The sequence below is a fragment of the Tachypleus tridentatus genome, chromosome 11 (genome assembly GCF_004210375.1).
Source record: "Tachypleus tridentatus isolate NWPU-2018 chromosome 11, ASM421037v1, whole genome shotgun sequence".
NCBI lineage: Eukaryota > Metazoa > Arthropoda > Merostomata > Xiphosura > Limulidae > Tachypleus > Tachypleus tridentatus.
In genome coordinates, this window is record NC_134835.1 from 5,439,744 (window position 1) to 5,453,001 (window position 13,258).

The window sequence follows — 13,258 nt, forward strand, 5'->3', positions numbered from 1 at the left end:
ACTTTCTTCAAAAAAATAAATTTATAATGAACTGTCGTTTTTTAGCAAGCTGAGTATTAAGGTTTTAGATTTGTCTCTTAATTATATCATACAGTAAATTCATTCATAGTGTACACAGTCAAAGTATAGCATTAAACCTCAATTATATCCTCTTTTTTTTTTTTACAGCATATTATGTTGCACTTTAAAAAGTACTCACTAGATGGCAATGTAAGTGTTTACGGCGACAGGAATGCCCATGATTCTTAGACGTCTGTCTTCCTGACGTTACAGGTTTAACTCTCAGTGTACCGAATGGAAGGTCAGCAGTGGGAAGTGGTGGGTGCTCTCGCTGCTTTAGGAGGGCTTTTTGCTGTGAAAGACTGCCGCCCTTAGCGAACTTTTCCCGTGCAACACTACAGTATGCCTAGACGTAAACAACACCAACCGAAACGGATGAAACGTAAGTAACTTGAAGAGAGTAAGTGTGAATGTCAGCTACTAACTAACACATATAGGTGAAGCGTGTTTGTCAGTTTCACTGAATCATTAAGCTTTCAATTTTAAAATTGTTTGAATTGATGTGTGTAAGTCGTCAAAACGTTCATGATCTTTATATGTTTAAATCAACTAGAGTTCCTTTGGACGTAGTGGTCTTGCAAAAGGCCAGTAAGCGAACTGCCGTAATAATTTATATCAATCAATGTTATCCAGCGAAACTGTCAATCAAACGCTACTCTAGTTTTGTCTGCTACCTCACCGTCCATCATAGAAAACCTATTACACAAAATCAAAGTTTCCGCAGACCTGGTAAATACAGTCTCTCCTCAGATATGTAAAAATAAAAACAGAGTCAGGGAATATTTCGGACTGTTCCGGGGCTAAACCTGTCGGCCTCGTGCCGCTGCAACTACATTATCATCCATCAAAGAGGCGCAGATCGTCAGGTCCCGGGCTCTTTAATGGGCCTTCCTGGCATTGCACGGCTGCTGTAGCCACGGAACCAGAGATGAAGCATATATTCTCGAATTTTGTTTCAGATTTATGGTTACACCAATAACGTCATGCATCATGACGACGTCCGGGCTGGGTGACAGAAGTCTTCTTATCTACCAAACCAAAATGATTTAGAGCCTTTGTTTAGTATATAATAACTTTCTTCTCATAGTCTCTTGAGACATTCGTTATAAATTATCTCGAAGAACAACGTCAAGCGCGTTTCGTGGCTTTATTTGTGTCTAATATAACAGCAGCGGTTTCCAGAAAATAATTAGTATCTAGTTTACTTCAATAAATAGAGTTACTCATTTATATTCAACTGCACAACGATTCTGCTTTATAATCAAATTTAATCAGGTGTATACAAATAACATTGGTGCGCCAGGTTCTCATGTCAAAAGGTAAAAACAGATAAGAAAAAAACAGTGTGGTTTCTCATGTCTGAAGATACAACAAAGTGATGTTAGCTAGTTTAGTTTGTCACAACAGAAGGTAAAAACAGGTGAGAAAAACAGGGTGGTTTCTCATGTCAAAAGGTAAAAACAGATAAGAAAAAAACAGTGTGGTTTCTCATGTCTGAAGATACAACAAAGTGATGTTAGCTAGTTTAGTTTGTCACAACAGAAGGTAAAAATAGATGAGGAAAAACAGGGTGGTTTCTCATGTCACAAGGTAAAAATAGATGAGGAAAAACAGGGTGGTTTCTCATGTCACAAGGTAAAAATAGATGAGGAAAAACAGGGTGGTTTCTCATGTCACAAGGTAAAAATAGATGAGGAAAAACAGGGTGGTTTCTCATGTCACAAGGTAAAAATAGATGAGGAAAAACAGGGTGGTTTCTCATGTCAGAAGGTAAAAATAGATGAGGAAAAACAGGGTGGTTTCTCATGCCACAAGGTAAAAATAGATGAGGAAAAACAGGGTGGTTTCTCATGCCACAAGGTAAAAATAGATGAGGAAAAACAGGGTGGCTTCTCATGTCACAAGGTAAAAATAGATGAGGAAAAGCAGGGTGGTTTCTCATGTCAGAAGGTAAAAATAGATGAGGAAAAACAGGGTGGTTTCTCATGTCAGAAGATGCAACCAAATGAAGCTAGTCAGTTTAGTTTTGCATATAAGGAGGTACAACCAACTGAGGTTAACCAGTTTAGATTCTCGTGTCAGAAGGTACAACCAACTGAGGACAGCCAGTTTAGATTATCGTGTCAGAAGGTACAACCAACTGAGGTTAACCAGTTTAGATTCTCGTGTCAGAAGGTACAACTAACTGAAGACAGCCAGTTTTCTTTCTCGTGTAAGAAGGTACAACCAACTAAAGTTAACCAGTTTAGTTTCTCGTGTAAGAAGGTACAACCAACTGAAGTTAACCAGTTTAGTTTCTCGTGTAAGAAGGTACAACCAGCTGAAGTTAGCCAGTATAGTTTCTTATGTCAGAAGGGATGAATAATTAAGATATGCACGTAGTTTCTCGTATTAGTGCAGGCCAGTAATAACGAATCACTTTTATGTCCATGTGATCAGGACATTTTGAAATATGCCTGTTGTAAATTCCTGCATGTTGAAGATAAAAATGTTTATTGTTTAGTTATCAACTGTACTAAGACACTTAAACTATTGTTAACAGTTTGTCTAGTTTCTCCATTTTCTTCATCAAAGCTAAAGTATAATTTAAAGAATCATCAAATGTCATTGCATTATTTAAACATTTTTATATAATTCTTTCTTTTTTGTTTGCACCTTATTTTACTTTACAAAGCTAATATACTGATATCTGTAACTGGAAATCAAAAATACCTTGTACAATTTATGAAAACTTTTCACCAGAAAGACAACTTTCTCTAAACTAAGATATAAAAAAGTCAATTATTAAACTGAAAAACTTTGGCAGAATTAAATATTATTTTTTAAAAGAGTACAAAGGAAGGTCGAGACTAGTGAAATATCAGATTTGTTTGTAATTTCCCCTAATGCTACGCGGAAGCTGTCTGAGCTAGCCTTCCCTAATCTAGTCTGAGGTAGCCTTCCCTAATCTAGTCTGAGGTAGTCTTCCCTAATCTAGTCTGAGGTAGTCTTCCCTAATTTAGCAATGGCAGAGAGAAGGGAGCTATTTAACATCGCCTACCTAATAGTGGGATCGAACGTTACATTATGACGCTCAACGACAGAAAGAGCAAGCACGTTCGGTGATGGGGATTCGAACCCAGAATTATCAAGGTGACAATAAAACACCCTAACCATCAGACCATGGCAGGCCAAAGTTTCAGGCCACGCAAGAACTTAACTAACAATCCATGTCAAGCTCTAGCCTCCAGGGCATGGGAGACCGTAACTTCCAGGCCACGCCAGACCTTAACCATCAGTTCATACCTCAAACCTCAAGGCCATACCAGGCCTCAACTACCAGCCTATGACAGACCACTTCAGTTGGACGGACCCTGCATGGCCAAGTGGTTAGGGTGCTCGATTTGTAATCTGAGGGTAGAGGGTTCGAATTCCTATCCCACCAAACACGCTCGCCCATTCAGCCGTTTAGACGTTATAAGTGAAAGTTAATCCCACTATTCGTTGATAAAAGTGTAGCCCTAGAGTTGGCTGTTCATGGTGATGGCTAGTCGCCTTTCTTCTAGTCTTACACTGCTAAATTAGAGACAACTAGCGTTGATAGCTCTTGTGTAGCTTTGTGGGTAATTTAAATAAAACTTCAGTTGGACACTTCTAGTTGTTTATTGAGTTTATTTTAATTTATTTGAATGTTGTGATATTTAACATAATATTGCAAATTACAATATAACATAAGGTACAGAAAATAAAATACCATTTATTGTTTAAGGCCAACATTGGGAAAATTAAAACCATACTTTAAAGCCAGCTAGCTTACGGAGAAGAGCGAATATCACTCATTGATCGAATAACAATTCATGGGAATTATCTTATTTAGAATTTTGATTTTATATCAATGTACAGAGAACTTTTAAAACCTGTTTCAATTCAATTTAATAAAAATGCCGGACATTTGAAAGACATTTCGACACTATCACTTGCCATTGAACCGAACCATATAAAAGTCTTACATCAATGATAGAAGATTATACAAAATAATTTCCACAGTACGATAAATTTCACTATGTGCAACAGATTAAGTCCTTTCTATTCGAAACGCCCCAGTGTCACAGCAGTATATCTGTGGATTTACAACGCTAGAAACTGGATTTCGAAGCATGCAGAGTACAGATAGTCTATTGTGTAACTGTGTGCTTAACTTCAAACTCACAGACTTTTCGAAATAGTAATTCACAAATCGAATTCTTAATGAAGAAAGTTAAGCACAGTCAAACTTTTTATATTAAAGTTGCGGTTGAACTTCGTTGTATCATAACTCACATAGCTGATAGTATTAAAGTAGAAGACCTGAGTGTCTCACAAATATATATATTACAGAATGAACACTAGTGCCAACACTGGTTTTAATTTTTTGGTTATCAACTGAGATTGATATAAACTGGCTAACCGACCGTCACATACTTTATACTGTATGTTTTCAAGTAAATTTACATGTCTTGACGTGTGTGGCAGCTAAACGCAAAGTTCTCAATATTGTTATTCTAATATCTACTTTATATTAAAGTAAAATATGTTTGTACATCGTTCTTTGGTAGAGCTCTTATCTACTTTCTATTAGAGTAAAATATGTTTGTACACCATTCTGTAATAGAACTTTTGTCTACATTATATTAAAGTAAAATATGTTTGTACATCGTTCTTTGGTAGAGCTCTTATCTACTTTTTATTAGAGTAAAATATGTTTGTACATCATTCTTTGATAGAGCTCTTATCTACTTTCTATTAGAGTAAAATATGTTTGTACATCGTTCTTTGGTAGAGCTCTTATCTACTTTCTATTAGAGTAAAATATGTTTGTGCATCATTCTTTGGTAGAGCTCTTATCTACTTTCTATTAGAGTAAAATATGTTTGTACATCGTTCTTTGGTAGAGCTCTTATCTACTTTCTATTAGAGTAAAATATGTTTGTACATCGTTCTTTGGTAGAGCTCTTATCTACTTTCTATTAGAGTAAAATATGTTTGTACATCGTTCTTTGGTAGAGCTCTTATCTACTTTCTATTAGAGTAAAATATGTTTGTACATCGTTCTTTGGTAGAGCTCTTATCTACTTTCTATTAGAGTAAAATATGTTTGTACATCATTCTTTGGTAGAGCTCTTATCTACTTTCTATTAGAGTAAAATATGTTTGTACATCATTCTTTGGTAGAGCTCTTGTCTACTTTCTATTAGAGTAAAATATGTTTGTACATCGTTCTTTGGTAGAGCTCTTATCTACTTTCTATTAGAGTAAAATATGTTTGTACATCGTTCTTTGGTAGAGCTCTTATCTACTTTCTATTAGAGTAAAATATGTTTGTACATCGTTCTTTGGTAGAGCTCTTATCTACTTTCTATTAGAGTAAAATATGTTTGTACATCGTTCTTTGGTAGAGCTCTTATCTACTTTCTATTAGAGTAAAATATGTTTGTACATCGTTCTTTGGTAGAGCTCTTATCTACTTTCTATTAGAGTAAAATATGTTTGTACATCATTCTTTGGTAGAGCTCTTATCTACTTTCTATTAGAGTAAAATATGTTTGTACATCGTTCTTTGGTAGAGCTCTTATCTACTTTCTATTAGAGTAAAATATGTTTGTGCATCATTCTTTCGTTTCAACAGCCAATTTGCCCACCATTACTTGATGAAACTTAACTAAATGAAGAGTTGACTGACATGTTTAAACAGCCAATTTGCCCACCATTACTTGATGAAACTTAACTAAATGAAGATCGCACACACATATTGAAACAATGTACTTGTACATCATTGTTTGATGTAACTTTTGTAAGGGAAGTGTTCATGGAAATGTTGAGGCAAGCTGTTTGTACGTCATTGTTTGCTGGAACGTATCTAAAGAAGAAATGACACACTTGTGTGGACAACCCGTGTCTGATTTTTTGTTTTGTAGTCTAATGAAGGAGTGACTGGTGTGGGAGGTACTTAGACTTATAACGATGAAAACTGTGTTAAAACCCATTAGAAAAGTAACATTTTGACATCCTATCATGCTTACTATTTTTCACAATTGTTGTGAAATAAACGTTTTTAGAGTTATTACTGAAAGACGTTTTTTGTTATCTCTCTCGGAGCAAGAATAACCACTTCCGTCTGTAGCTAATCAGGTGATAACCATGCACTGTGTGGTGGTGGTCATCAGAAATTTGAGACCATATGGCGATTTATGTAAGTATTAACACTTCTAGTGGCACCGCCGGCCAGCGCAATAAGAAAGTGACCCTTTTCACATTTCTCTAGCTAGCTAGGCTGCCAAACTTCATGGTTTATTACGGATTAGCTGGAGTAATTCTGTTAGAAAATGTGGTTATCTAAGAGCACCTGTAATAGAGAAGGAGTGGCATGCTGGGACATCGTGAAAAGTGGCGCGAAACTTCTGTAATAACACCATCTTCCTTAAGTACGTGATCGGCAACGTAATTGTTAGGGAGTAGCTAAATCAGCTAGTTTTGTCTCAACTGTGACTAATTAAAAGACTACTGCAATTTTGTCAATAATTTTAAGTTTTCTTTCCCATAAATGAAAAACATTTTCGACATTATAGAACGCTAAGCCTTTGTATGGTGTTTTAAGGAGTATTTTAGATTTTCTCTACTTATGGATATATTCTATGGAAAATATCAGAGCTCTAAGAACGTTTGTTATTTTAATGTTATGATGATTTGTTTGTTTGTTTTTTAATTTCGATGAAAGCTACTCGAGGGCTATCTGCGCTAGCTGTCCCTAATTTAGTAGCGTAAGACTAGTCATCAACACCCATCGTTAACTCTTGGGCTACTTTTTTATCAACGAATAGTGGGATTGACCGTCACATTATAACTTCTCCACGGCTGAAAGGGCGAGCATGTTTGGTGCGAGGGGGATTCGAACTCGCGACCCTAGCGCAGATAGCCCTCGTGTAGCTCTGCGCGAAATTAAAAAACAAACAAACAAACAAACAAAACTTTAATTAAAATAAAGCACAGAACAACGTTTCGACCTTCTTAGGTCATCTTCAGGTCAACAAAGAAGATGACCTGAGAAGGTCGAAACGTTGTTCTGTACTTTATTTTAACTAAAGTTTTAATACCTATATCAGCCGTATGGAAGCTTACTTTTTCTTTGTTAATACCTCCTGGTGGCTTATAACATTACATTGTGGGATTAGATCCCTGCGATGAGTACTTCACACTCAGTTCATTGAGTAGCTTCATGCACAGCAACAGAAAAACAAGTTTCCTCATTAGGAGAGGTAATGTTTTTTACTGAGTTTGCTCTATCGTTTTCCTCACACTACAAATTACCACATTATGAACGTTATTATTTACATGTATTAAATCAATAGAGAAACAATTTTGTCCTATGACTTTAATTAAGTAACTAGGTGTTTTTCTTATATGTTGCTACGTTAGTAAAGGATACAAATGTGTGCTTAAAATAAAAATAAAAATACAGTTTGTTAGAAAAAAAAACAACTCGTAGATATGTGCTATTTTTATTTTCCTTAATCAGAAACTTCTTAGTTAACAAAAAGCTTATAAAACCTTTGATCAAGAAGTTTATTTTGGAATTTTCCACAAAGCTACTCGAGGGCTATCTGTGCTAGCCGTTTCTAATTTAGCAGTGTAAGACTAGAGGGAAGGCAGCTAGTCATCACCACCCACCGCCAACTCTTGGGCTACTCTTTTACCAACGAATAGTGGGATTGACCGTCACATTATGACGACCCCACCGCTGATAGAAGTGGAGAAAGAGAAATGTTAGTTTAATCTAACTTCCACCTGAGAAAGGTAAATGATGTAGTAAAGAAAGTTTTGCTGATGTATTCAAGACATTTAGTAAAAAGAGGCTCACTTCTTTCCTTTAGTGATGTTTCATACACGACTGCTATAGAAAAATGTAGAAAATATTATATCTAAAAACATAATCGTTTAATTAGAAATAATGTTTTAACACAGATTAGATGACAATCAGTTTGACACTTTTTTAAAATAATATAGTTGTAACTATAATTCATGAGAAGGAAAGTACAGTTGTATCTGGTTTTATGAAAAAGGGAGTACAGTTGTAGCTCGTTTCCATGAAAAGCAGTGCAGTTATAAACTGGTTTCATAAAAAAAATACAACTGTAACTTGATTTTATGACAAACAGTATAATTGTAATTCGATTAGTAGTTACGGCAGAGATAGCGCAACATGTTGCTATAGAACACCAAAAGTATGCCAGCTCAAAAAAATTGTAGATTATGACTTATCACGAGAGGGCGCTTTGCTAGACATCCATGACAAGCGGCAATAACAACAGGAAGATTTGTCCAGAAAAACGTGTTGCTAGTTCCACGAAGTATAATCAGAGGGCATAATGGTGGGTTTAGATCAAAATTATATTGTATTAACAAAGTTTTAAAACTAATACCTTATTGTAATTCTATAACCATATGTTTACACTTTCATTTTACATAAGTATATCATTAAATATAACTTACAAAGGTGAAAAGTCCCATAGAGCTGCAGACAGGTCTCAACTTACGTTTTTTGTTTTGTTTCATATATTGCACGTGCTTTGCAATGGTGGACAATGTTACTAAGGATTGTATATGGATTTCAACTCATGTTTAATTGTGCACATTTTACAAAGGTAATTCTATACTTCTGTAGGACAACATACAAGTTTGATATAGGATGATAATGTTTTTAATACACATCTTAAAGGAATTTATCATACTTAGTATATTTTATAAATATTGAACAAGACAGCCGGTTGCTTTTGTATGATTTAGTACACATTTAACACATACAGATTATAATTTTATTTCCTATATTCAAGCATAATTTTATAATTAAAATCTGAAAAGGACGCTTATTTAAATATCATGCACTTTCACTATTTTGTCTTTGTATGTATAACTATGTTCCTGGTAAGATATGTACTTATGCACTTTTTAAATTTCCTATGGGCCAAAGATGTTATCATCAATAAGGATAGTGTTACTTCAGGTAGACATTCCATAGGACACCACTAATGTTTCACTTTCAGAAGTCAACGAGACCACTATTAAAATATATATTAGTCTTTATTATCATTATTTGAATGAGACAGGTATTATAATCAATAAATTACTTTACATACTGTTGAGGTCATGAATATGACGCGTACGTAATGTTTATCTATACCTTTTATATAGAACATTGACTTGGAGATTAAAATTTCTTCTTTTATAGAACTTCAAATTGTCTGACGTCAAGACAGATGTTGTTAGAAGGTCGTCACGTGGTAACACGTGCAGACAGTGTTACCAAACTATTTGACAAAATAATTAATAGATAATTTTGATAATACTAGCAAGGTACCTGGAAATGTCGACTTTAAAAAGTAATGCTATAAGTGGGCGATGACAACCCCTTTCCATTGTCTGGGACAGTAGCAGACGAATCGTTCGCTTGATGTAAAGTCCAGGTGATACCGTACAATATCATAATGAATGAAGTGATGCACACGTGAAGCGAAGCAGGGGTACAGTAATATTATTTCCTAAGCCTTGATTTATACAGTTGAGGTTTTGTAATGGTTACTTAACCGGTGTATCTATACTCAGTGCTTGTTATAATGATTCTGTATGAGTTTTGTAAGTTCAATATAAAATAAACATAATTTGATTGATTCACAATAAATAGGCCTAATGACTTAATTGTTACAGCACTTGTACAGGAAGTCCAGGGACTATTTGTTTGTTTGTTTTAGTTTCGTGCAAAGCCACATGAGGACTTGTCTTTAAACAAAGAGTGATGTGCTCATTGTCTCAATGTGTCAACAGTGTCTAGATTAAACACATCTAAAACTATTATTGATGTAACACAAGAAAAGATTCCACACAAGATATTTATTGTTAAAACTTTATCAGTTTTCTCAAAATAAATATTCTACAATCTGATCTGCATAAAAAGACAGGTCCGTTAAAAACGTAATTACATGGAAAAACTTTTGTAAACAAATTATGAACAAATATATCAGTAGTAACTTTACGTGATCCAACTGTAGGTAGGAGCTTTAATTTCGACACATTTCAGTAATAATAGCAAGCATAATACATATTATATTGTCCACACATACACGTATGTGGTCCTTGCATTCACGTTTTGTCACAGCCCAGTTCCTTCTCATAAATAGTTTACAACATTTCAGGTGCTATGAGAATCACATCTGATAATTTTATTGGATTAGCGTCCAGATAAATTATGTTTATTCCAGCTCAGTGTGTAATATTTTTATAGTTTATAAATGATTGTGAACAATCAGTTGAAGTTCAATTTAATTATCACGTTATAACTTTTCATACGCTCAGAAAATATAGCCGATAAATAGAAAACAGTGTTATGATAACAAGTAAACTTAGTGTTTCTATGTTTAGCACACGAATGTCCTGTAAAGGACGCTTATTTTCATGTTTAGCATTGTAATTCAATTGAGTTTAAAAAAATCTATGCAAATAACAATTACTGTTATAACTTTTTGTCTAGAACTCGTTCCTTACTAACTGCGTATGGTTTATACTTAGCTTGGTTTCTCTTAGCCTATACCTGACATATTTGTGATATTCAAGACCACTAACCAGCTCGATAAACTTTGATTTTAGAAAATATATACAGGGCAATACGTCAAGTTGAGAAAATATTTTAATGTTTTATGTTAGCTAAACCAGATAATGATTTTGGTTGAATGTAGAGCATTATATCTGACTCAAGGTTGTTGTTGTTTTGAATTAAGCACAAAGATACACAATGGGCTCTCTCTGCTCTGCTCACTACGAGTATCAAAACCCGGATTTTAACATTGAGAATTCGCAGATATACCGCTGAGCCACCGGGGGGGCATCGGGTTATCTGCTGAGCCTACCGAGGGGAAACGAACCCCTGATTTAAGAGTTGTAATATCTGACTCAAAGTTTTTCTAAAAGAAAAGGATGATCAATATGGCAGACAAATTTTACTTAAACAAAAGTTAAACAAGTCATTATTTATGTAGTTACAAGTCTCCATCTATGTAGTTACAAGTCTCCATGTATGTTGTTTCAAGTCTCCATCTATGTAGTTACAAGTCTCCATCTATGTAGTTACAAGTCTCCATGTATGTTGTTTCAAGTCATATCTATGTAGTTACAAGTCGCCATCTATGTAGTTACAAGTCTCCATGTATGTTGTTTCAAGTCATATCTATGTAGTTAGAAGTCGCTATCTATGCAGTTACAAGTCATATCTATGTAGTTACAATGTTACTATGTAGTACAAGTCACTATCTATGTAGTTACAATAAATTTAATATTGAAGAAAGGATTCAAACTCTACATAGTTATGTATTTTCTACATATATTGAATGTTCATCATACTTTAAATAGAGCTTTAGTATGCCACTGAATTTAAGAGTTACTAAACATAGTTATACAAAACACTAAATGTGTATTCACAATATTATATTTCTCAGTATTTGATTGGACGTTTCAGTTAGCGTACAATTATTGCTTCCTACTCAGTAGTCTGTCAGATATTAACAGGTGATGTACAAGATATGTCATTGTACAATGAATTGTAACAAAGTTAGTTGTTTTTGGGTAGTGTTGATAATTTCAGTTTAAACAATCAGTCTATTTTTTTACTTTTATATAGTAATAAGATTCGTATCACATGTTATAATTGTTCATCAATTTTTAAGTGTGAAATCATAAATTCAAAATAATACATTTATCACACGTACTGAAACAGTTAACAAAAGTTCGTGATACATTGGTTCATTTCGGCTGTTCCATTCTCTAAACTAAACTAAATATATTAATAAATTAATATGCAAAACCCTAAAAATAACCTATATCATTGATATATTTGAAACTCATTTAATATTACTGCCTTCATAACATTCGAAGGAAATTCATTCCAAAGGTCAACCACCTTTTTAGAAAAACAAAACTGTCTTAGTTAAATATGACTCCTACTCTGCCAAACTTTATATTCGTGTCCCCTGATCCTACTTTTATCAATGTTAAATATGAAAAATGTGATGTATAATTACTATCAATTCCATTTATAATCTTAAACACTTCAATCAATTATCACAAATTTTCTTTTTTTCAAACGAAAACAATTTGAGAGATTTCAACATCTCCTCGAATGAAAAAAACAACAACCTTCATCCCAGGCACTCTTCTAGTGACCCTTCTCTGAATTCTTTCCAGCAATTCAACGTCATTTTTAAGGTAAGAAGCCCAGGACTGAACATAATATTCAAAATGTGGCCTAACCAGTGACCTATAATGAAATGCTTACGTTTTTCGACTTATATTCAATATTTCTCTAGATACAAGCTAAAATCCTATTTGCCCTACCATTAACAACAGCTCACTGCTTGGATGGCTTTAAGGACTGATCAACTGTTAAATCAAGATACTTTTCTTTTAATACACTGTTAAGGTTATTCCCATTCTAATTATACTTGTAATTCAAAGTATAATAACACATCTTGCATTTATTATAGTTAAAATCCATTTGGCATTTATTTGACCAACTCACTAAATCCTTTTTTAAATCAGCAACATATTCTTTATAGCTGGCAACACCTATGGCCTAAATATCATCTGCAAATTTAAGTAATTTGTTGATAATTCTTTTATTTATACATTTATTGATGTCACTGATGTAAATCAAAACAACAAAAGTTTTAAGACTGAGCCTTGAGGTCCTCCACTTATGACACTGATAGAGTTTGGTTGAACTCCATTTATTACAACTCTCTGCTTTCTAACATCAGACCACTCTTCTATCCAATTTTCTAGCTTATTCTCCACGCCTATATATACATTTTTACAAGTATTTTTGCACAGTACCTTGCCAAATGTTTTATGAAAATAGAAATATATCAGATATATACACCTTTACCCTCATCTACATAAGCAGTAACCTTTTCGAAAAATGTAGAATTTTTTAAGAACATATTTTATCCCAGTGAAACCATGCTCACTATCCAATAAATTTCTAAAATTTGTTAAGTGACTTTGCAAAGAATATTTTATTAGACTTTTCAAAACGTTTCACACAGCTGATGTAAGACTAACAGGTCTATAACTACTGGAACAATTTTAAACATCTCCCTTGAATAAAGTAGTTACATTAACTAGTTCCTAAGCCAGTGGT

The 13,258-nt window shown here is 34.0% G+C and overlaps 1 pseudogene across 1 annotated transcript in view; it reads left to right on the top strand.

The window, feature by feature from the left end:
• Positions 1-295: 295 nt before the first annotated feature.
• LOC143231632 (protein tiptop-like) overlaps positions 296-13,258 on the top strand; it is a 139,687-nt pseudogene continuing 126,724 nt past the window's right edge. Inside the window, exon 1 of the transcript XR_013017085.1 lies at positions 296-442. The product of XR_013017085.1 is annotated as a protein tiptop-like (transcript). The remainder of the gene's footprint in view (positions 443-13,258) is intronic.